This window comes from Podarcis cretensis (genome assembly GCF_951804945.1).
Source record: "Podarcis cretensis genome assembly, chromosome: 16".
NCBI lineage: Eukaryota > Metazoa > Chordata > Lepidosauria > Squamata > Lacertidae > Podarcis > Podarcis cretensis.
The window spans coordinates 7,249,754-7,274,643 of record NC_137186.1 but is presented as its reverse complement, the minus strand read 5'-3'; the positions used below and the strand labels follow the sequence as shown (position 1 = coordinate 7,274,643).

The 24,890-nt window shown below is 42.2% G+C and overlaps 3 long non-coding RNA genes across 5 annotated transcripts in view; 2 read left to right on the top strand and 1 right to left on the bottom strand.

The window, feature by feature from the left end:
- Window positions 1-2,728: 2,728 nt before the first annotated feature.
- LOC307205840 overlaps window positions 2,729-24,890 on the bottom strand; it is a 28,192-nt gene continuing 6,030 nt past the window's right edge. Inside the window, exons 2-3 of one of the 3 annotated variants that reach the window (XR_013834102.1) lie at window positions 17,602-17,778; window positions 2,729-3,729 (exon numbers count right to left, since the gene is read on the bottom strand). This is a non-coding gene — a long non-coding RNA (uncharacterized lncRNA). The other 2 variants (XR_013834103.1, XR_013834104.1) reach the window with 2 other exon arrangements.
- LOC307205837 lies at window positions 12,630-14,734 on the top strand. Its single transcript, XR_013834098.1, has 2 exons — window positions 12,630-12,671; window positions 13,615-14,734. It is a non-coding gene; the product is annotated as an uncharacterized lncRNA (long non-coding RNA).
- Window positions 20,012-23,240, top strand: LOC307205805. Its single transcript, XR_013834062.1, has 2 exons — window positions 20,012-20,446; window positions 22,633-23,240. It is a non-coding gene; the product is annotated as an uncharacterized lncRNA (long non-coding RNA).

Here is a 24,890-nt window from a genome sequence, read left to right as displayed (position 1 = left end):
ATAGGAGAGCCTCTTCTTCAGGAGAAGAGGGAACCAGTAGGGGGAGTGCGGGAGCTCCAAAGGAAAGGGAGTCGGAGGGGAGGCTCTGGGATACTTCCAGTGAGAACAGCGAGGAGGTATCAGAACAGCCCATAAGGACTCCCACCCCCCGCCGGAAGCTGTCACGCAGGGAATCCAGGAGGCGCATGTCTGTGAAACAGCTCTTATGTTGGAAACGTTTCCGCAAACGCCCACTGTCAGATTCTACCAGCGACTGAGGGAGCCATGCTCAAGGGCTCTTCTCAAGGCAGGGTTTCACTACACAGAGTGAGCTCTGAGGGATCCAGCTTTAACGCACAAGCTGCTCATTATCCCACCACACCTGCCAAAGAGTCCAGTTCGTTTTGTTGTCTTTTTAGATAACTTGTAAAAAGCTCCCATTCTTCCTTAAAGTCATAGTTGTCCTTGTCCCACAGTTTGTATGTCAATTTAGCCAACTCTGCGTAGCTCATCAAATTTTCTTGCCACTGTTCTTTCGTTGGGATTTCCTTATTCTTCTATCCTTGTGCTATCAAGACTCTTGCCGCTTTTGTAGCATACATAAATAAATTCTTTGTTTTTCTTGGCAGATCTTGTCCTACAATCCCTAATAAAAATGCTTCTGTTTTTTTTTTACAAATGTCATTTTAAACATTTTTTTTTCAATTCATTGCATATCATTTCCCTTTTTTTTAACTTCTCTGCATTCCCACCACATATGATAAAAAGTCCCTTCTTTTTCTTTATATTTTCAACATATGTTTGACCCAGTTTTATACATTTTTGCTATCTGTACTGGTGTGATATACCATCTATACATCATTTTCATATAATTTTCTTTCAAAAGAGAACAGTCTGTAAATTTCAAATTTACTTTCCACAATTTTACCCAGTCCTCAAATTGTATATTGTGTCCTTTATCTTGTGCCCATTTGATCATGACCAATTTGACCTCCTCATCTTTTGTTTCCCATTCTAGCAGAATACTATATGCTTTCTTCAACAACTTCTGCTATTTTTCTATAACTTCCTTTTGAAATTTGGAAGTTGTATTGCTAAATCCTTTTTTATTATCTTCCTTGTACATCTCATGTAGTTGTCTATAGTGCAACCAACTCTGAAAATGATCTTTAATTTCCTCGTAATCTTTGAATTTCCATTTCCCTTCCTGATCCTTCAGCAAATCTCTATATGTAGGCCACTTCCCCTTTTTGCCAAGCGGTTTGAGTAATGAAGCTTCAATTGGTGATAACCACTAGGGTGTTTTTGCTTCTATTAGATATTTATATCTCTCCCACACCCTCATTAGTGATCTCCTGATTATTTGATTGTAAAATCCTTTGTGCACTTTCCCTTTCCCATACCATAAGTATGCATGCCATCCAAATCTGTTATCATGACCTTCCAGATCTAATGCTGTTTCCTTTTCCAGTTTTATCCAGTCCCTAATCCACACCAAACATGCAGCCTCATAATACAATTTGAGGTCTGGAAGGGCAAAACTGCCTCTATCTGTAAGTATATTGTGTTTAATCCTTGGCCTTTTGCCCCCCTCCAAAAAAACCTTAGAAATATCCTTCTGCCATTTTTTTTTACTGGGACTGTCTGAAAAAGAAAGAGCATTTTTGGCAATACATTCATTTTTATCGCTGCTATTTTTCCTAGTAGGGAAAGGTTCATTCTACTCCATATTTCTAAATTCCTTTTTATCTCAGACCACACTTTTTCACAATTGTCTTTGTAGACATTTATATTTTTTGCTGTTAACCATACCCCTAAGTATTTTACTTTTTTTATGAACTTCTATCTCAATACTGTGCATCAACTCTTTTTTCTCTTCTTCCTTCAAATTTTTTTACTAATAACTTACTTTTCTTTCTATTTAATTTAAATCCTGCCACTTCCCCAAATTCTTGAATCTTTTCTATCATTCTAGGAAGAGAATTTTTTGGATCCTCCACCGTAATTACTAAATCATCAGCATATGCTTTCAATTCAAATTCACTTTTTTCAGTTTTTATCCCTGTGATTTCTTTATCTACTCTTATATTTCTTGCATGTACTTCCAGGACCAGAATAAACAACAGCGGTGATCGCAGGAATGTTCCAGCTCTTAACAATTAGACATGTTCTTCTAACATTCACCATAAACAAACACACTCTTGCAATTTCATCTAGCTTCTGCGAAAACGTTTGGAACAGCTGTAGTACTCAGATGGGCCTTTCTAAATTGAGGTTCTTTGCCAACCAATTTCTACTTACTTTTTCAATTGTTTTTACCATCATATTGTGTTTTTATGTTGCAAACCAACCTGACCTGTCGTATTTATACAAAAGCGCAATTTGCTACTATTTAAACAAATAAATTAAATAAATATTTCCAACTGTGCTAGAAATCTTAAATGACTGCATAAAATCTACCAACTAAAGTAGTTTGCATTAATGTCATCTGCTTTGCTGTTTGACTCTATTTATTTTAGGTTCTTTGTTTCCGTTCTTGAAAAAGCAAACTGATTGATTGAAAGGTACTTTGAAAGCCATTTCTCATTTAGAATGAAGACCCCAAGGTATTATGAAGGTAGCTGCTGCTGTAACTGTGCTGAAGCTAAGTTACTCAAGATCACCTCAGTGCCTGGAAAGGAAGCAATGAGATAACCCCACCCAGTGCCACACTTCAATTCAGCCATAAAAGAAAGAGAGGAGATAAGTGTTTTGGGATGCAACTGAAATTTTAATATGAAAGCAAAGAGGTACAAATAGTGAAATCAAAAGTGCAACTAGAATGCAGAATGAAAGACACCATGTTCCATAATAGCTTGCTTCCATGAAGTACAAGGGTGGTAGAACATGGTGGAAGAAAACCACAAATCAAATGCTATACAATGCATATTCAGAAATGGGAGCATTAACAGAAATGGGGACATTCTTTATCTTTTTTTAGTGGAGAAAGATCATCTTACTACCATGCATTGAGGGAATGCATGGATAACTTTCAATCAGTCCCCATCCCATAATATTGCTTCCTCAGAATGACTTGAATGTGCAATTCCTTGTAGAAATGGCTGGGTGCACCCACAGTTCTAAATCTGGTGCTCAGATCAAGTGGCCTGCAGATGGTGAAGCATTATACAAGGATTTTAAATTCAACCACAATAGGCAACACAGATAGTATGCTGAGAATTAGAATGTAGGCATAATCAGTATGTGATAAGCATAAGGAAAGCTTGCATGCATCTTATTTCAAGAAGGGCTCAGGTGCCACAGGTCATGACTTGTCCAAGTTCTGATGCTGGGTGTTCAATATTTCAGGAGGGAGTGGTGAGAACCGGTCCAGCTCTTCTTTCCTTCTCTTTCTTTCTTTTTGTTTGTACCACCCTTCTTCCATACATATCCTTCTTTGGACTTGATTTAGAACTTGCAACTGTCATAGCTGCATGAGCTGCTTGGCATGGCATGAGAGTAGAATTCGGACATGTTGGAGCCACCACTGCCATACCTAGAAGATCTGCCACCGCCATATCCATAAGCACATGGGTTGTGCTGTTCAATACAGAAAGGCTGGTCAGGGCAACAGAGAGCTGGCCCTGGGATGGTCAGGACAAAAGGTGGTGGCTGGATGGTCACTGTTGAAGGAGGACACTGGGCATAGCAAGGATCCTGCCACATACCAGAACGACGGCCAGCAGACATCTTTGAGGTTTAGAGGTGGATCTGAAGGAAGATGGAATCAGCATTATGCAGAGTTTCCAATACAGATATGTTGTTCGAGACATACACTGGTTATGAACTCAATAGTTTCTTTCTTTCTTTTTCCTTCCTTCCTTCCTTCCTTCCTTCCTTCCTTCCTTCCTTCCTTCCTTCCCCCCTCTGCCATAATACTACAATCTGAGACCACACAATGAATCTGATTAGCAGAAGATTCAGCGTAGATGAACTCTACAATTCTAGTTGGGCCAGTTGTCTGGCTCAATCAATGTAAGACCCATAGCCAAATAGGAGCGTCTCCACCCCCATCGTTCTGCCCGGACACTGAGGTCCAGCGCCGAGGGCCTTCTGGCAGTTCCCTCATTGCAAGAAGCAAAGCTACAGGGAACCAGGCAGAGGGCCTTCTCGGTAGTGGCGCCTGCCCTCCCATCAGATGTCAAAGCGATAAATAACTACCTGACATTCAGAAGACATCTTAAGGCAGCCCTGTTCAGGGAAGTTTTTAATCTGTGATATTTTAGTGTATTTTTGGTTTCTATGGAAGCCGCCCAGAGTGGCTGGGGAAACCCAGCCAGATGGGCGGGGTACAAATAATAAATTATTATTATTATTATTATTATTATTATTATTATTATTATTATGAACCTGTGTTGTGAGCAGGAAGCCCCTGCTCCAAACACTGGCAAGGTCTCTGTAAAGGGCCCAAGCTGGAAAGTATGGGAAATACCTTTGCCTGATGCTAGCAAACCTGACATGTTAAGGTACATAGTTCAACAACTTGCAAATTTCCTATTTGTACAAGCGTCAGTTTCCTAGTAGAGCTATGCAGAAGGAGACCACTGCCACCCCCACACTACCACAAAGGTTTGAGGTCTGCTGGAAAGGAAGCTACATAACATTGGATTCTCTAAGCCAATGTCAAGCTTCAATCAAGTACAGTGGTACCTTATGTTATGGACAGGATCCGTTCCGGAGGCCCGTCTGTAACGTGAAAAGCCCGCAACTCAAAGTGCCGCTTCTGCACATGTGCGAGTGGTGAAACCCGGAAGTAACCCATTCCGGTACTTCCAGGTTGCCATGGGACGCAAGACGAAAACACACAACCTGAAGCGGACGTAACATGAGGTATGTCTGTACCTAATTTATTTATTTTATGATTTATCATTATAATTTTGTATACCACCTTTTACCTGTAGATTTCAGGGCAGTTCAAACATAAAATTGCAGTATAAAGAACCCGCAAAATACATAATAAAAATAAGAACAAGAACAAACTAACAATCCCCCCTCCCACAACACGTTTAAAAGGGCATCAGCTGTCAATCAACCTAAGGACCTATGGCCCTCCACCATCCTTTACCATCGTCTGTATTTGCTGTGGCTGATGTTGGAGAGTTGGAGTCCAACCAGATCTGGAAGGATTGCAGGTTCCTCACCTGTGTTGTAACCCCAGAGAGTTGTTGCCCATCAGTGTGGCCCAACCCATCAGAATGCAGCAGCACGCAAAGCAATGATATCCATTCCAAGATTATCTGCTTGAAAGCCTCACACAATGGTGCAAATCCCCAAACCCACTTATCCTTTAAAACCAGCAGCTACTAGCAGAATGCCCACATAACCTTGGTACACCAATGAGATCCAGAAGATGTCCCCACTGTTCCAGAATCCAAAATGGACTTACCTAATTCTCTAAGCAGCAGAAATGAGAAGAAGTGTTTGGAAGAACCCTAGATGATGGCCTTTTTATACTGTTTTGTAGCAGGAAGTAGATTTCGTTGCATGAGGCATATTCAAGACTTCCTATTATTTATTTATTTTGTCAGATGATGAGCCGGTAAATTGCCATAGGGAACACCCTGGTTTACTGTAAGCAGCAGAAACACTTTCCTTGTTAAACAAATATTGATAGATAATCACATCACTGTCGTCATATGTTTCCCTCAAGCTCAGTATGCAAGTGTCCCACATCTTTCACCATACTAGCTGCTGCAAGGATCTGGAGCAACATTAGGAAGTTTAGGGAACTTGTTTACATTTGATGTTTTATCGTGTTCCACAGGGTGGGTGCCACTACTGAGAAGGTCCTCTACCTGGTTCCCTGTAACTTCACTTCTCGCAGTGAGGGAACTGCCAGAAGGCCCTTAGTGCTGGACCTCAGAGTCAAGGCTGAATGATGGGGGTGGAGATGCTCCTTCAGGTATACTGGGCCAAGGCTACCTTCTCTGTAGTGGTGCCTGCCCTGTGGAATGCCCTCCCATCAGAAGTTAAGGAAATAAACAACTATCCAACATTTAGAAGACATCTGAAGGCAGCCCTGATTAGGGAAGTTTTTAATGTCTGATGTTTTATTGTATTTTTAATATTCTGTTGGAAGCCACCCAGAGTGGCTGGGGAAACCCAGCTAGGTGGGCAGACTCCTTCAGTCCTGTGTTAGTAAGCAGGAAGAGTAATACCTGATGTTATGCCTTAAAGCAGGATGGGAAATGATTCCAACCTCAGCGAGTTCCACTGGATATCTCAGCAGCTTTTGATACCATTGCCCACAACACCCTTCTGGACCAGCTAGAGGGGCTGGGAGCTGGTGGCACTGCTATACTGTGGTTCCGCTCCTTCCCCCTGGGCCGTGTCCAGAATGAAGTGCTGGGAAATGAGTGTTCAGACCCCTGGAATCTCACTTGTGGGGTGTCTCAGGGTTCCATCCTCTCCTGCATGCTTTTTAACATCTATATGAAGCCTCTGGGAGAGATCATCAGGGGGTTTGGGCTGGGTGTCATCAGTATGTGGATGATACCCAGCTCTACCTATCTTTCAAATCGGAACCAGTGAAGGAGGTGAAAGCCCTGTGTGAAAGCCTGGAGGCAGTTGGAGGATGGATGGCGGCTAACAGATTGAGGTTGAATCCTGACACGACAGAAGTACTGTTTGGGGAAGACAGGGGGCAGGTGAGTGTGGAGGATTCCCGGGTCCTGAATGCGGTAACTGTGCCCCTAAAGGACCAGGTGCACAGCCTGGGAATAATAATGGACTCACAGCTGTCCATGGAGACACAGGTCAATTCTGTCCCCAAGGCAGCTGTCTACCAGCTCCATCTGGTACAGAAGCTGAGACCCTACCTGCCCACGGACCGTCTCACCAAAGTGATGCATGCTCTGGTTATCTCCTGCTTGGACTACTGCAATGCACTCTCCATGGGGAGAAGGTGAACCTGGAAACTACAACTAATCCAGAATGTGGCAGCTAGAATGGTGACTGGGAGCGGTCACCGAGACGACATAACACCGGTCCTGAAAGACCTACACTGGCTCCCTGCATGAGCTGAGGCCATTTAGGGCTTGGTCAGCACCAACAGTTTGAATTGTTCTCGGAAACGTACTGAGAGCCAATGTAGGTCTTTCAAGACCGGTGTTATGTGGTCTTGGTGGCCGCTCAAAAACCCCAGTCTCACTGCCGCATTCTGGATGATTTTTAACATTAAGAAAGGGTTAAGGAATGGTTTTCATAACTTAGATGGACACATGACATCCTACATTTAATAACACATTATGAATGTTAATGCGCTGCAGAGCAACCAGCAGAAGGGAAACAACATTTTGATGGAGGAAACAAAGGGAAGAAACACTTTTAATATATAAGTATGCCCTGTGACATTTCACAACAGTATATCAAATATCATTCTGAGAATGTTAAACTGATCGTTCTAGATCGAGCCTTGGCCTTAATGGTTTGACATTCACCATGGTACACATGCCCGACCTTCAGTGCAAGTTGACAAGGGAATGCTCATACTCAAAATGCTTGGGGAATTTTACCCCAAGGACTTTGCTTTCCTCCCCAGACTAGAGGCCAGATTAAACCCATGAACAAAAAGCCACTTCAAGCAAAGGCTCCCTACAGTTTGAAGCAGGTGAAAAAGAGGAGTCCCATGCCAGTTCTGGGTTTTCTTCCAAATTCCACTTTTGGGGTGTTGAGTTGTGGTAAATCTACTCCGACCCTAAAGTGGGAGCAAAATTATTCAGACAGTGCTTTCAAACTTTATACTCTTTGTGAACTAACTTCCACCAAAGTATTTGATAGTTTTGAAACTTTTTCTCTTTAATACTGTCTTTTTAAGTGTTGTGATGTCTTATATGAAGGTGCAATTTGTAAACATTTAAATCAAGAAAGTGAAATATATCATCATCATAATAAATTTTATTTATACCCCGCCCTCCCCAGCCAGAGCCGGGCTCTGGGCAGCCAACACCAGTAAAAATTACAGTAAAAACATAATAGGGCCAAAAAACCAATTTAAATGGAATTATGCTAGGAATCGTTGTTGAAGGACAGCATAAAATCTATAAAATGAAGTGATCTGCATAGATGTTATATGTTCTGGTGTTTGAGTCGATTTAGTTTAGTTTAGATTTAGTTTAGTTTAGGTTCTTTGTTTTTGTTCTTAAAAAAAAGTGAACAGATTGAGTCAAAGGTACTTTGAAAGCCATTTCTCATTTCGAATGAGGATCCCAAGGTATCATAATGGTAGATGCTCCTGCAACTGTGCTGAAGCTGAGTTGGTCAAGATCAGCTCAGTGCCTCGACAGGAGGCAATGAGAGAACCCTACCTAATTCCACACTTCAATTCAATCATAGAAAAAAGAGAGAGGAGATCAATGTTTTTGGATGCAAATAGAAGTTTAATATGAACCCAGAGAGGTATGCATAGCCCAAACAGAAGCGCAAATAGAATGCAGAATGAAATACATTATGTTTCATAATACTTTGTTTCCATAAGATACAAGGCGGATAGAACATGGTGGAATAAGACTGCAAACCAGATGGTAACCAATGCATGTTCAGAAATGGGATAATTGACAATGAGGATTCCTTTTTGCTTTTCTTCTTTGCTTTTTTTTGAAAGGGAGGGATCTTCTTCATACAATTCACCAGGGAATTGAGAAAAGGATCCCGGGGAAGGTGTCATATATATAACCCACTCTGGCTATCAATCCCAATTCAGAGTAAAAATTCAGAATGGATAATACTCCCTCAGTCCCCATCCCATAATATTGCTTCCTCAGAAAGACTTGAATGTGCAATTCCTTGTAGAAATGGCTTGATCAACCCACAGTTCGAATTCTGGTGCTCAGATCAAGTGGCCTGCAGATGGTGAAGCATTATACAAGGATTTTAAATTCAACTACCTTAGGCAAAACAGATATAATGCGGAGAATTAGAATGTAGGCATAATCAGTATGCGATAAGCATAAGGAAAGCTTGCATGCATCTTATTTCAAGAAGGGCTCAGATGCCACAGGTCACGCCTTGTGCCAATTGTGATGTTCAATATTTCAGGAGGGAGTGGTGGGAACTGGTCCACCTCTCCTGTTTTTCTCTTGTTTTATTTTGGTTGCCGTCCATCTTCCATGCATATCCTTCTTTGGCCTTGATTTAGAACTTGCAGGTAGTGTGGCTGCTATTGTGGGTGCCTGAGCTGCTTGGCAGGGCATGACAGCTACCACTGGCATGCCGAGAAGATCTGCCCAGAGGGTATTTAACACATGGGTTGTGCTGATCAATGACAAGAGGCTCCTCGGGGCAGTAGAGCTCTGGCCCTGGGATGGTCAGGACAAAAGCTGGTGGCTGGATGGTCACTGTTGAAGGAGGACATTGGGCATGGCAAGAATCGCGCCAGATACCAGAACGACGACCGGCAGACATCTTAGAAGTTTAGAGGTGAATCTGAAAGAAGATAAGAGTCAACATTACGTCGAGCTTGAGGTGCTGGTTAAGAAACTTAGGGGAGCCCTGCTGGATCAGACCAAAGGGCCATCTAGGGTAGAGGTTTATCAATTGAGGGTTTTATTCCTACACAATTCTAGAACATGGTTCCATGCAGTGAAGCTTTCTAGTTGCCTGACTCAATCTATTTAAGTCCCATAGCCCCATGATAAAGCAGACATGTTATGCACACGAGGCCTCACGTCCCAATAGGAGCAAGTTCTGCTTTAAGGACCTAAGGCAGAAAGGCTGGGAAGGACGTCCACCTAACACCAGCAAATCTGATGCATTAATATCCATATTCCAATGGCCTGACAGCTTCTTAGACATGGTAGCCTCAGCTTCCTGATGGAGCTACGTATGTAGAAGGCAACAGTTGCCATCCACACCTCCAGCCCAAAGGTTTTGAGTTCCACTGAAGAGGGAGCTAACTGCCTTTGGGCTTTCAACCCCAATGTCAATCTCCAACAGAGTCTCATCTATGCCTGCACTCCAGGACTACCTATCCCAACATCAAACTTCAGCATAGTATCTCATTGATTTCCAGGGCTTCTTTTCACCAGGAACTCAGTTCCAGCACCTCTCAGGTGGGCACCATTGTCGTTACAAGAGAACAAGGGAGGTGTTCGTGGTGAGTTCTGGCACCTCTTTTTCTAGAAAAATAGCACTGGCCGTGCCCATAAATCAGTGGTGAGGAATCTGTGGAGCTGCAGAGGTTGCTCAATGGCGGCTCCTAACCAAGTATAATGCATCCACATCCAAAGAAAGAGAAGCAATGCAAGTAAGTTAGCTTGAAAACCTCACACAAAGGAGCAAATCCCTGAGTCAACTCATCTATCCTGCAGATGGACTCCTGTGTAACTTCTGCATATCTAGAAGATCCAGAAGCTGTGCCCATTCTCCCAGAACCCAAATAGACTTACCTAGTTCTCTGAGAATCAGAAGCGAAGTGTTTGGAAGAAGCCCAACGCATGGGCTTTTTATACTGCTTGGTGGCAGGAAGTTTATTTAAGACTTCCCTGTTTTTCTTTTGGGGGTGGAATGGATATAATGAAGAGCTGACATATTGCTATAGGGAACACCACAGATTTTTTAATAAAGAGGTGACACCCTTTCCTTGATAATCTAATATTCATTTATGGTCACCGCTTTGGCATGTTATGTTTCACCCAAACTCAGTATTAAAGCACCACACATATTTTAACATAGGCCAGTGTGCCAAAAACAGCACTTGATCTTCACAAAGTTGTTATTGAAACTGGCACATCATGATCAGCACGTGGTTCCAGGACACAGCCAGTGTTTGTTGCAATCAGGATAGAGACATTGCTCATACCCTGATACCACTAAGTGTCTGCTAAGGTCTCTCTTTGTGGAAGACCTCTGAGAAGATGGGGATCTGGAAGAATCAGGATAGACAAGGGGAAGGACATACTATGGGAAATTTATACTATTAGCACATCTTGAATTTTTCAACTTTCAAATTCCAAAGATAAAGCATGCTAAAAAATTGAGAATTCAAAAGATATTTTGGTTGAATTAATATAATTTTATTCTGTTTGGTAATTGAAAAGTGTGTAAGATTTCATTAAAAAAAGATTTCATAAAGGTACTCCTGATAGTTAAGTCCAGTCGTGAACGACTCTGGTTGCGGCTCTCATCTCGCTTTACTGGCCGAGGGAGCCGACGTTTATCCGCAGACAGTTTTTCTAGGTCATGTGGCCAGCATGACTAAGCCACTTCTGGCAAACCAGGGCAGCCCATGGAAACGCCGTTTACCTTCCCGCCGGAGCGGTACCTATTTATCTACTTGCACTTTGACGTGCTTTTGAACTGCTAGGTTGGCAGGAGCTGGGGCCGAGCAACGGGACCTCACCCAGATGCGGGGATTCGAACCGCCAACCTTCTGATCAACAAGCCCAAGAGGCTCAGTGGTTTACACCACAGCACCACCCGCGTCCCGTAATATTTCATAGAAATCATTAAAAAATTATTGCCAAGTACTTGCAGTTTTATGTTATTATTATTATTTACTTATTTAGCATTACGGTACTTGACATTTTCAGAAGGTAAAATTCAAATTATTCGGTTTTCCGAAAGGAGTTCATGTACTTCTTCATCAGACATAGAATTACCAAGCTAAATGTTGTCCACTCACAAACATAATAGCAGATTTGAATTCCTGACATCCCCAAACAACAGATTTTTCAGAGCCCCTCACTGAAAAAAATTGCAAAATATACGTTTTACCCCCTAAAATGACATGCCATATAGAATTCACCCCCATGACATATACATGCAGGTCCTGCTACTGGAATGCTTGTTATCCACAAATTCAGATCTCCAAACATAAAAATGATGCTCTAACCTTATTACATTCTTTGTTGATTCAGTCAGAGTTTGCACACCTCCTAACTTGTTTATTAGTTTTTTGCCATTTGGGGGCAGAAACCAGGGAGAAAGGGACAGGGAATTTTACCTTCTGAATCTTTTGAATTCTCAATATTTTTAGCACCCCTTATCTTTGGAATTTGAAAGCAGAAAAATTCAAGATGTGCTAATAGTATAACTTCCCCATAGTATGTCCTTCCCCTTGTCTATCCTGATTCTTCCAGATCCCCATCTTTTCAGAGGTCTTCCACAAAAAGAGACCTTAGTAGACACTTAGTGGTATCAGGGTATGAGCAATGTTTCTATCCTGATTGCCACAAACACTGACTATGTCCTGGAACCACGTGCTGAGCATGATGTGCCAGTTTCAATAACAACATTGTAAAGATCAAGTGCTGATTATTGTCAAATTGGCCTATGTTAAAATTCAAGATGGATCATGATGTGCCAGTTTCAATAACAACTTTGTGAAGATCAAGTGCTGTTTCTGGCACATTGGCCTATGCATCAACCGACATGTTAAAATATGTGTGGTGCTTTAATACTGAGTTTGGGTGAAACATAACATGCCAACGCGGTGACCATAAATGAATATTAGATTATCAAGGAAAGGGTGTCACCTCTTTATTAAAAAATCTGTGGTGTTCCCTATAGCAATATGTCAGCTCTTCATTATATCCATTCCACCCCCAAAAGAAAAACAGGGAAGTCTTAAATAAACATCCTGCCACCAAGCAGTATAAAAAGCCCATGCATTGGGCTTCTTCCAAACACTTCGCTTCTGATTCTCAGAGAACTAGGTAAGTCTATTTGGGTTCTGGGACATTGGGCACAGCTTCTGGATCTTCTAGATATGCAGAGGTTACACAGGAGTCCATCTGCAGGATAGATGAGTTGACTCAGGGATTTGCTCCTTTGTGTGAGGTTTTCAAGCTAACTTACTTGCATTGCTTCTCTTTCTTTGGATGTGGATGCATTATACTTGATTAGGAGCCGCCATTGAGCAACCTCTGCAGCTCCACAGATTCCTCACCACTGATTTATGGGCACGGCCAGTGCTATTTTTCTAGAAAAAGAGGTGCCAGAACTCACCACGAACACCTCCCTTGTTCTCTTGTAACGACAATGGTGCCCACCTGAGAGGTGCTGGAACTGAGTTCCAAGTCAAAAGAAGCCCTGGAAATCAATGAGATACTATGCTGAAGTTTGATGTTGGGATAGGTAGTCCTGGAGTGCAGGCATAGATGAGACTCTGTTGGAGATTGACATTGGGGTTGAAAGCCCAAAGGCAGTTAGCTCCCTCTTCAGTGGAACTCAAAACCTTTGGGCTGGAGGTGTGGATGGCAACTGTTGCCTTCTACATACATAGCTCCATCAGGAAGCTGAGGCTACCATGTCTAAGAAGTTGTCAGGCCATTGGAATATGCATGCTAATGCATCAGATTTCCTGGTGTTAGGTGGACATCCTTCCCAGCCTTTCTGCCTTAGGTCCTTAAAGCAGAACTTGCCTCATGTTCATAACATGTCAGCTTTATCATGGGGCTATGGGACCTAAATTGATTGAGCCAGGCAACTAGAAATCTTCACTGCATGGAACCATGTTCTAGAATTATGAAGGAATAAAACCTTCAATTGATAAACCTCTACCCTAGATGGCCCTTTGGTCTGATCCAGCAGGGCTCCCCTAAGGTTCTTAACCAGCACCTCAAGCTCGACGTAAAGCTGACTCTTATCTTCTTTCAGATCCACCTCTAAACTTCTAAGATGTCTGCCGGTCGTCGTTCTGGTATCTGGCGCGATTCTTGCCATGCCCAATGTCCTCCTTCAACAGTGACCATCCAGCCACCAGCTTTTGTCCTGACCATCCCAGGGCCAGAGCTCTACTGCCCTGAGCAGCCTCTTGTCATTGATCAGCACAACCCATGTGTTAAACCTCTGGCACAACCTCTGGGCAGATCTTCTCGGCATGCCAGTGGTGGCTGTCATGCCCTGCCAAGCAGCTCATGCCACAATAGCAGCCACACTAGCTGCAGCCACAATGCAAGCAGCTCATGCCACAATAGCAGCTACAGTACCTGCAAGTTCTAAATCAAGGCCAAAGAAGGATATGCATGGAAGAAGGACGGCAACCAAAATAAAGCAAGAGAAAAACAGGAGAGGTGGACCAGTTCCCACCACTCCCTCCTGAAATATTGAACATCACAATTGGCACAAGGCGTGACCTGTGGCATCTGAGCTCTTCTTGAAATAAGATGCACACAAGCTTTCCTTATGCTTACCACATACTGATTATGCCTACATTCTAATTCTCCACATTATATCTGTTTTGCCTCAGGTGGTTGAATTTAAAATCCTTGAATAATGCTTCACCATCTGCAGGCCACTTGATCTGAGCACCAAAATTAGAACTGTGGGTTGACCAAGCCATTTCTACAAGGAATTGCACATTCAAGTCTTTCTGAGGAAGCAATATTATGGGATGGGGACTGAGGGAGTATTATCCATTCTGAATTTTTACTCTGAATTGGGATTGATAGCCAGAGTGGGTTATATATATGACACCTTCCCCGGGATCCTTTTCTCAATTCCCTGGTGAATTGTATGAAGAAGATCCCTCCCTTTCAAAAAAAAGCAAAGAAGAAAAGCAAAAAGGAATCCTCATTGTCAATTATCCCATTTCTGAACATGCATTGGTTACCATCTGGTTTGCAGTCTTATTCCACCATGTTCTATCAGCCTTGTATCTTATGGAAACAAAGTATTATGAAACATAATGTATTTCATTCTGCATTCTATTTGCACTTCTCTTTGGGCTATGCATAACTCTCTGGGTTCATATTAAACTTCTATTTGCATCCAAAAACATTGATCTCCTCTCTCTTTTTTCTATGATTGAATTCAAGTGTGGAATTAGGTAGGGTTCTCTCATTGCCTCCTGTCGAGGCACTGAGCTGATCTTGACCAACTCAGCTTCAGCACAGTTGCAGGAGCATCTACCATTATGATACCTTGAGATCCTCATTCGAAATGAGAAATGGCTTTCAAAGTACCTTTGACTCAATCTGTTCACTTTTTTTTAAGAACAAAAACAAAGAACCTAAACTAAACTAAATCTAAACTAAACTAAATCGACTCAAACACCAGAACATATAACATCAATGCAGATTATTTCATTTTATAGATTTTATGCTGTCCTCCAACCACCATTCCTAGCATAATTCCATGTATCTCGCTTTCTTGATTTAAATATTTACAAATTGCACCTTCATATAAGACATCACAACACTTAAAAAGACAGTATTAAAGAGAAAAAGTTTCAAAACTATCAAATACATTGGTGGAAGTTAGTTCACAAAGAGTATAAAGTTTGAAAGCACTGTCTGAATAATTTTGCTCCCACTTTAGGGTCAGAGTAGATTTGCCACAACTCAACAACCCAAAAGTGGAATTTGTTAGAAAACCCAGAACTGGCATGGGACTCCTCTTTTTTCACCTACTTCAAACTGTAGGGAGCCATTGCTTGAAGTGGCTTTTTGTTCATGGGTTTAATCTGGCCTCTAATCTGGGAGGGGGGCCAAAGTCCTTGGGGTAAAAGCATTTTGAGTATGAGCATTCCCTTGCCAAATTGCACTGAAGGTCGGGCATGTGCACCACGGTGAATGTCAAACCATTAAGGCCAAGGCTCGATCTACACTGACCAGTTTAACATTCTTAGAACGATATTTGATATATTGTTCTAAAATGTCACAGGGCATACTTATATATTAAAAGTGTTTCTTCCCTTTGTTTCCTCCATCAAAATGTTGTTTCCCTTCTGCTGGTTGCTCTGCAGCACATTAACATTCATAATGTGTTATTAAAAGTAGGGTGTCATGTGTCCATCTAAGTTATTAATACCATTCATTAACCCTTAATGTTAAAAATTATCCAGAATGCGGCAGCGAGACTGGGGACTGGGAGCGGCCGCTGAGACCACATAACACCAGTCTTGAAAGACCTACATTGTCTCCCAGTACGTTTCCAAGCACCATTCAAAGTGTTGGTGCTGACTTTTAAAGCCCTAAATGACCTCAGCCCAGTATACCTGAAGGAGCATCTTCACCTCCATTGTTCAGCCCAGACACTGAAGTCCAGCTCCAAGGGCCTTCTGGTGGTTCCCTCAGTGCGAGAAGCGAAGTTGCAGGAAACCAGGCAGAGGGGCTTCTCGGTAGTGGCGCCCTCCTTGTGGAACGCCCTCCCATCAGATGTCAAGGAAATAAATATATTATTTCTACTCCGACAGGGAGTTTGTCTTCGACAATGTGTAGAATCATGACAATGAAAATAATAAATAGAGTTGGGGTCGATAACACAACCCTCTTTAACACCTGATCCTACCGTGAATGGTTCACTTTGAAAGCCATTGTTATCTCTGATTGTTGCTGTCATATTATCATGGAGGAGCTGCAGTATGTTCACAAATTTATCTGGGCAGTCAATTTTCAGAAGGACACTCCACAGGGCATTACCATTTACAGAGTCAAAGGCCTTAGTCGGGTCAATAAACGCCATATACAAGGGTTGGTTTTGCTCTCTGCATTTTTCTTGAAGCTTTCGGGAGGTGAAAATCATGTCCACTGTCCTAGAAGGTCTCAAACAATTTTGGGATTCAGGAAGATTAGCCTCAGATATTGTTAGGAGATGGTTTGCTAAGATCCTTGCAATATTTTTGCCAGTTGTAGCTAATAAAGAGATGCCTCAATAGTTTCTGCAATCTGTTTTATCACCTTTATCACCTTTAAAAAAATTGATAATTTTGGCATCCCTAAGTTTTCTGGGATCTCCTCTCCCAGATTTTTTCAATGAACTTGTGAAGTTGTTGTGTAAGTTCAATTCTCCCCACTTTTAAGACTTCAGCAGGTATCCCATCAGGTCCGCTGGCTTTGTTGTTTTTCATTTGGTTAATAGCTATACACAAACTCTCCCAGATGTGGAGATGCTGCAAGCTCATCTCTAACTTGGTTTTGTAGAATTTGTGAGAGGACCTCAGCAGCTATGGGGGAGTTGCAGTTAAGGAGATGCTGTTAATGTTCTTTTCAGTGCAGCGCAACAGCTTCTTTATCGTTTAGAAGTGTGGTACCGTCTGTTGAGCATAGGGGGCATATGCCATGATTTATTGGCCATAGATGATCTTTGCGGCTTTAAAGAAACTCTGTGCATCATGAGTGTCAGCTAAGTGCTGGCTAAGTACTGAGTGTACAGAATCATTGTCGCTGTAGTCACATACATAAATACCTTTGAGGTTTTCATTTCTTCAAGTATTAAAACATTATTGCTCTGTATTCAATTAGAATTTCAGGGTAGCCACGAGAAAACTATCAGATCATCCTTAAGGAAATGTGGTCCTCAGAAGAAAGACATTGTTGGTTATCTCTGAAGTAGCACCTTCTGCCTTTCTGGTTTACCATGGCTCACCAGAAGTAGCATGTTTCAGTGGAAACACCCAGATGTGGCAAGCTTGTAGCCATCAGTCCTGGTTTTTGGGTGGTTTAAAGACAGCAATGCAGTGATCATTTTGATAATGATTCTCCTGATCCCAATTGAGCAAATTCCAGGAAATGTGAGATTACATCTCATATAAGAATGTGGCTTTGGCGTGCTATGAGGAAAAGAACCTGTAGGGTGTAACTTGGATGCTCTATTGCTCTGAGGTTTGCAAGAAACTCATAAACAGAACAGGCAATTACTTACTGTAATTTGAAGTTCTTGCCACATGGAAAACACTCAGCTGGGAGGCAGAGCCCTGTGAAGTAACTCATCCTGAAGATGCATCATGCAACATCAATGCCAGTATCTGAAGTCTTTTCTCACAGCCCTTCTTCTTCTTTTAACTAAACTTCAGTGTTCCCAGGTTCGTAGTACTGATGTCTAGAAAAGGAAAACTAGAAAACTAACTTCTACAATTATAGTGCTTTAGAGAGACTCTCAAGAGTATCCAGTCCACCACCACCCCCTTCAATGCAGGGATCTCGCAAGTACAGCATCCCTAACCAAAGGCTGCCCAGAGGCTGATTGCTCCACCATCAAACATATCTCAACAATTAGGCAGTTTCTGCTAGCATTTACCACAAACACATACACTTGCAAATTTATCTGGCTTTTGTTAAACTGTTTGGAATCACAATCATTCATTGATCTACTAACAATCACCCAAAGTATAGCCTGCAGTTCCTGGCCTACCTTTTCACCGCTGTTTCCCTTAAATGGCTTGGTACAAACTTCCAGTTCCCCTGAAGGTACATTTCTCCCCTGGTGCTAGGGCAGAATCAGTTCTGGGTTGTGTTTGCTTGTCTTCTGGAGGAAAACATGGACCATAAACCCTCCAGGAGCACCTCCCAGAGCATCACCTCTTCATGTTCTATTATCTAATACAGGTGTGATTAATCTAATACAGGTGTGAAGGCCCTTGGGCCTTCAAATATAGCTGAACTGCAAGTCCTGTATTCCTGGCCATTAGGCGATACTTTCTGGTGCTGATGGAAGCTATAACACCTGGAGGGCAGAGGTCCCCCAACTTGATCTAATATCTAGGCCCTAAATTTCAGGGTTCTCAGAAGCTAAGTTCCATTGACCTAAGCTAGTTATGTCCATCAATTTCACTGGGTCTACTCTGAGGAAGAGGAGCATGGGATACAACCCTTATAGATCACAGTTTCCATAAAAATACACCATACAAAATGACAATAAGCTCAATAAAGCATCGTTTAAAATGAGCTGAGAAAGAGAAATCAATACAAAGAAAAAAATCATTTATGAACCACTTGCTAGAAACATCCCAAAGGGATTGATAATAAAAACATTTTACTAAAAACATTTTCAAATTTATTATAGAATCAGATCAGAGCTTTTTTTTAATCCATAAAAAGGTTGTTGGGAAAGGAAGGCCTTCAGCAGGCGCGCGCGCGCGCACACACACACACACACACACACACACACACACACACATATATATATATTGCCGTCCATAGACCCACAAAACAGTTTCAAAACAAGATATAGTTAAGACAACCAAACAGCAGGCGAAAGAGACAGAGGTAGTCATTTTGTTATGTCTAGAGTGTGATGGTCTTTGTTTCTTGAGACCTCCATAAGAAACTTTGCCACAGTCAGTGTAATACCATTTGACCTATCCTCCAGAAGGTAGTTAATATGGAAGGCTTCAGATTTGCTAGTAAAGCTTTGATCAGTTGATCCCTTGCTTGCTCATACTGCCAACAATGCAGTAAGATATGGTTCATTCAATCGACATCCTGAGAACATAAACAAGGCCTATTCTGATAGGGGATGCCTCTCAGTCTACAATTTAGAACTTCCGATGGAAATACATTTAATCTAGCTTTGGTAAATAAACGCCAATAGATGGGTACGGACAAATTCCAAAGATATGAAGCTAACTGAAAGTTGTGCCCATATTGGATTCCAGCTGCAATCGGGTGACAGATTACATTGTATCTGGATTGCAGGTTGCTATGTGCGATGTCCCAAAGCCTTCACCTCAGGGATACAAGAGTGGTATTGTAGCCCAGCTGATACAAAAGGGATGGTGACAGCCATGGACTGATAAACTCCTCATTGGTTAGATGTACAAGTAATCCCTTCCCCAGGCCAAATACTGAGATCTTAAGCCAGTATTTCAAGGCAGCCCAACAAGCTTTGGTGGAAAGTGGGATTGGATTTGGGACACAATTTGGGACCTGCAGTAAGGACTGAAAAAACTTTGCCTGGAACCCATCTAACTTAGGAAATAAGCTGTTTTACCAGACGTTTGAATTGTAGAGAAGTTGGGAGACAGATTTTGCATTAACAGGCACCAATAAGACAATAACAGACATCACTTGTCTTGATATGCGATGTGTCCAAGGGCCTGATCCCAACACTGCATGAAATAGACCTCCTGATGAGTTGGTATCTACAGGATACCATCCCTGGCAAAGTACAGTGACCAGTTAAGTCTATTAGGGGGGTGAGACAATATTTAATTAGGAACAATGGAATATAGGAAGCTGTATTATTGTTGCCTTATTTGACACTTTTTCCAGATTCCCAAATTCTCAGGGGTCTTTTATGGTGGGTTAACTTAGTGGGCACCTTACTGGTTTGAGGGCACCAGCAGTGACTCCATCCTGATTGCAATTAACATTAGCTATGTCCCATAACAACTTGTTTATTATGATGTACCAGTTAGGAGAGCAAATTTGTGAAGAGGAAATGCTGATTTGGCACGCTGTCCGTGCAGCAATCGGTATGTTGAAAGATTTGTAATGTTTTGATACTGAGTTTGGGAGAACCCTATGACAACAGTGAGGTGAGTATTCAGTGAGGTGAGTATTCTGATTATTAAGGAAAGGGTGTCAACTCTTTACAGGAATCTGGGGAGTTCCCTATGACAATTTATCAACTTGTCATCATACACCCCTTAAAAAGGGGGAGTCTTAAGTACCGGTATGTTCCAGGCTACCAGAGATACAGTATAAAAAGCCCATCCTCTAGGCTGCTTCCAAACACTTCTCTGCATTCCTGCTTCTTAGAGAACTAGGTAAGTCCACTTGGGTTCTGAGAAAGCGGGCACATTTTCTGAATGTACAAATTTTCTAGGATGTACATTTTCTAGGTTTACAAAGGTTATGCAGGTGAATGTCAGTTGTTGCTAATTTTCAAGGGTAGATTGCACTGCTACGTGAGGTTTTCAAGCAAGTGCACTTGAATTGTGTGTGTGTGTGGCTGCATTATGCTGGGCTGGAGCACTTGGGTGGGGAAAACTTCTCTGGGGTTTATAGTAAAGGTGAGGAACCTATGGACTCCAGCACTCCAACATCATCAACAGGCACAATGGTCAAAGATGATGGGAGCAGCAATCCGGAAACTTCTGGAGGACCACAGACTCCTCACCACTGATTTACATTCTTAGAAGAGATACTTGATTGAAGTTTATCATTGGGATAGATGGTCCAAATGGAAGATAACTTCCTTTTTGCTGAAACTCACAAGCTTTGCAGTAACAGTAGCAGTGGTGGCGGCAGTTGTTGCCTTCTACATAGCTCTACCATGAAGTTGTGAGTCCCACCAAGAGGAAACTACCAGGCCCTTGGACTATCTATCCAAAAATGTGTCAGGTTTCCTGGTGTCAGGCTGAAGTATTTCCTATTCTTTCTATGATAGGTCCTTTAAACTGATACCACTACTATTTAGACCTGGGACCTTCTGCGCTTTCTCATTTGATTACAGGAATTGCTTATATCGAGCCAGAAGACTGGCTCATTTAAATTGTAAAGTTGGAGGAAGCCATGTAGATTTTCAAGACCAACTTTCTGCTCAATGAGGAAAATCCAGAGTTTGATAATCCAGAATATATTACTGCCCAGTGTATGCTTGAAGACCTCTAGAGTGGAAGAACCCTTCCACTACCCTTCTGCTTGTACCAGTAATGGAACCTAGAGTTTCTCCCTTGTTAGAGTCAGAGGGTTTTATTCAATGAAGTCCAGCTCATTATATACCCATCGAAATTAACGAATCTAACTTGGCCATGTTTGTTAACTTCAATGGGCCTACTCTGAGTAAGCCTAGCATTGCATCCCCCCCTCTCCCATAAGCTGGACAGCTATCTCTTGGGGAAGCTCTTCCTTTACCCAGTGTTCTCCAAGGTCTCAGGTTGATGACTTATCAAAATCAGCTGATATCCATTTTAACTAGAGGTGGTTATGGTATTCTAACCCACAGGAAGCAATGTTGGCCACCCATCTGGATGGCTTTAAAATTCATGGCAGATAAGGCTGCCAGTGACTACAAGCCACAATGGCCATGTTCTGTTTCAAATGTCAGGGGCAGTAATGCTTCTGAATATCTGTTGCTGGAAACCACAGAAGGCAAGAGTGGTATGTGCTCAGTTGCTGCTTGAGGGCTTCCCATGGGGCATCTGGGTGGCCTCTGTGAGAACAGGATGATGGACCAGATGGGACATTATCATGATACAGCAGGCTCTTCTTATGTTCTTTTGTTCTTATGTTCTTATGTTCTCATGTTCTTATTCTGATGGTCTCACCCAGCAAAACCAAGACTCCCTAAACTCTTTAGCTCCATGGAATCACTACCCTACAGGGAAACACCACAGTATTTGAGACTTTAGCTTAGAGAAAATGAGGTAGTATACAACCATTGTAGGCTTTGATAGCTTTATCCGCAGTTGATTTGGGGGAAAGGCTATAGCTCAGTGGGAGAACATCTGCCATGATTGCAGAAGGTCTCTGTTTCAGTCCCTGGCATCTCTGGGTAGGAGAGACCCCTGTCTGAACTCCTGGAGAGCCACTGGCAGTCAATGAGCACAAAGCCAAGCTGGATGGAACATTGGTCTGATTTGGTATTGGGCAGTTTTGTATGTGCCTGGATATAAACTGCCTGTAAAGTTGGTGATCAATCCTTGCATCTTGTGGAAATGGATTCCACAGTCTAACAATATGTTGTGTGACAGAGAACTTCCTTTTTCTCTATACTGAATCTTCTGCAGTTCAGCTTCATTGAATGGCAGCATTTTTTTTTATTTTTATTTTTTACTATGGAAGGGGGAGAATGAAAAAAAATCTCTCTATTGACTCCATGGATATATATATCGCAAGGTATGGAACTAGAGGGCCTTCTGCCGTCTTATTGAGCTCTTAACTATTGTTAATATCAAACTTGTGCTCTCCACTGGGAACTTTGCATGATGCTGACTCCATGTTCTTTCAGGTCCACCTCTGAACCTCAAAGATGTCTGCTGGCCGTGGTGGATGGAATAATCAATGCTATGCCCAGTGCCCCCCATCAACAGTGACCATCCGGCCACCACCTTTTGTCCTGACCATCCCAGGGCCAGCTCTCTGTTGCCCTGACCAGGCTTTTCGCATTGAGCAGTACAACCCATGTGCTTACGGATATGGCATCAACAGATCTTCTCTGTATGCCAGTGGTGGTTCCAACATGTCCTCGTTCTATACCCAGGCCCTGCCAAGCAACACATGTAGCAGTGGTAACTGCTGGCTTTAAATCAAGACCAAAGTGGAAGATCCAAGGAAGAACGATGGAGAAAACAAGAAGAGCTAGATCAGCTTCCACAACTCCAACCTAAATGTTGAACATCCACAATACATGGATGTTTTCCTTATGTCTATATCTGTTTTGCCTACTGCAGTTGTATTTAAAATCCTTGTATACTGCTCTTACTGTCTGCTGACAACTTGATCTTAGCAACAGGTTGAGAATTGTGTGCATCCAGTACTTCGCTTCACATCGTATTTGCACTTCTGACCAGGTTATTCCTATTTGCTTTCATATTAAAATTTGAATTGCATCCAAAATCACTTATCTCCTCTCTTCCTTCTATGGTTGAACTGAAGTGTGGGCTTCCTTTGTTGCTTCCTGTCCAGGCACTGTAGCAACTTAGTTTCAAAACAGCTACAGCCCCACATCTGGCTTCATGATACCTTGGGGCCCTCATTCTCTACAATAAGTGGATTTCATAGAGTCATCAAGCCAATCAGCTCATTTTCAAAGAAGCAAAAGCGCTCATCTCACTTCGTTAGCTGAGGGAGCCAGCATACAGCTTCTGGGTCATGTGGCCAGCATAGCTAAGCCACTTCTGGCAAACCAGAGCACAGCACGGAAACACCGTTTACCTTCCCGCCGGAGCGGTACCTATTTATCTACTTGCACTTTGAAGAAGGGAAGGAGTATCAGCCAAGTTGAGGGAAGTCAAAAAAGAGAATGGATATAAAAAAGATGTATGAAATGTATAAATTTTATATTGGAAAAAACTGAATATATATATATATATATATATATATATATATATATACCACAGAGCCTAGGGCTTGCCGATCGGAAGGTTGGCGGTTCAAATCCCCACAACAGGGTGAGCTTCCGTTGTTTGGTCCCTGTTCCTGCTAACCTAGCAGTTCGAAAGCACATCAGCACAGTAGCCTGACCTATATATATATATATATAGTTGAACAACAGAATAGATAAGCCACTTTTGAAAATAGATTTTATGTTGTCCTTCAACAAGCGTTTCCAACACGGTTGTATATATTTTCTTTTATAGATTTAAATATTTACAAACCACAGTTGTCTATAACATATCACAAAGTGGTTTACAACCTGAAAACACAATATTACTAGCTCTGATTTGTTTGTTGTATAACTCTATTGTCAGAGGCTGTTAACATCTGTATAGTAGCTGTTGGTAACCACGGGTGGAGAGCATTGTGTTGTGCTCAGCTCCTGCTTATGGGGTTTCCATGGAGGCACCTGGTTGGCCACTGTGGGAACATGATGTTGGTCCAGAGACTGTCCACCAACCTGATCCAGCTGGGCTCTTCTGATGTTTCTAAGTTCCTTCCACTTGAGCTTAAAAATTGTTGGTGAGGAACATATCAGGAGGGAGGTAGTCTAAGAATCCTCCTCCCGTCTAGCCATCCTTTCATTTTCAGCTCATAAAAGAATAGGGCTGTAACATCAACACTCCATCTCCCTTGAGGTGAGACTCTGCCAGTACATCAGCTGTCATTAAACCCAAATCAGGTGATAACTATTGTCAAGAAAAGGGAGCAAATCATATTACACAAGCAAAGGTGCAGAGACACAAACACATGCCCAGTTTACTAGAGTAGCCTGACCTATCTGCATAAAAATAAAAATCCTTCCAGGATTCACAGAAACTTCACCCAGCCAACTCCTTATTACATCAACAGGCTCCTATCAAAGATACACAGCCCTGAATCTAGTCCTGAAATGCAGGGATTTTCTGGGCAATTAATTCACTTGCTTCTCTATCATTGCAACTGTGTGCAGAGGAGGGCAACCTAGATGATCAAGGGCTTGGAAGCCAGGCCTTGTGAGGAATGGTGGAAGAAGCTGGGTATGTTTAACCTGAAAAAGGCAAGACTGAGAGGAGATATGATAGCCATCTTCAAATATCTCAAGGGTTGTCAGATGGAACATGTAGCTTG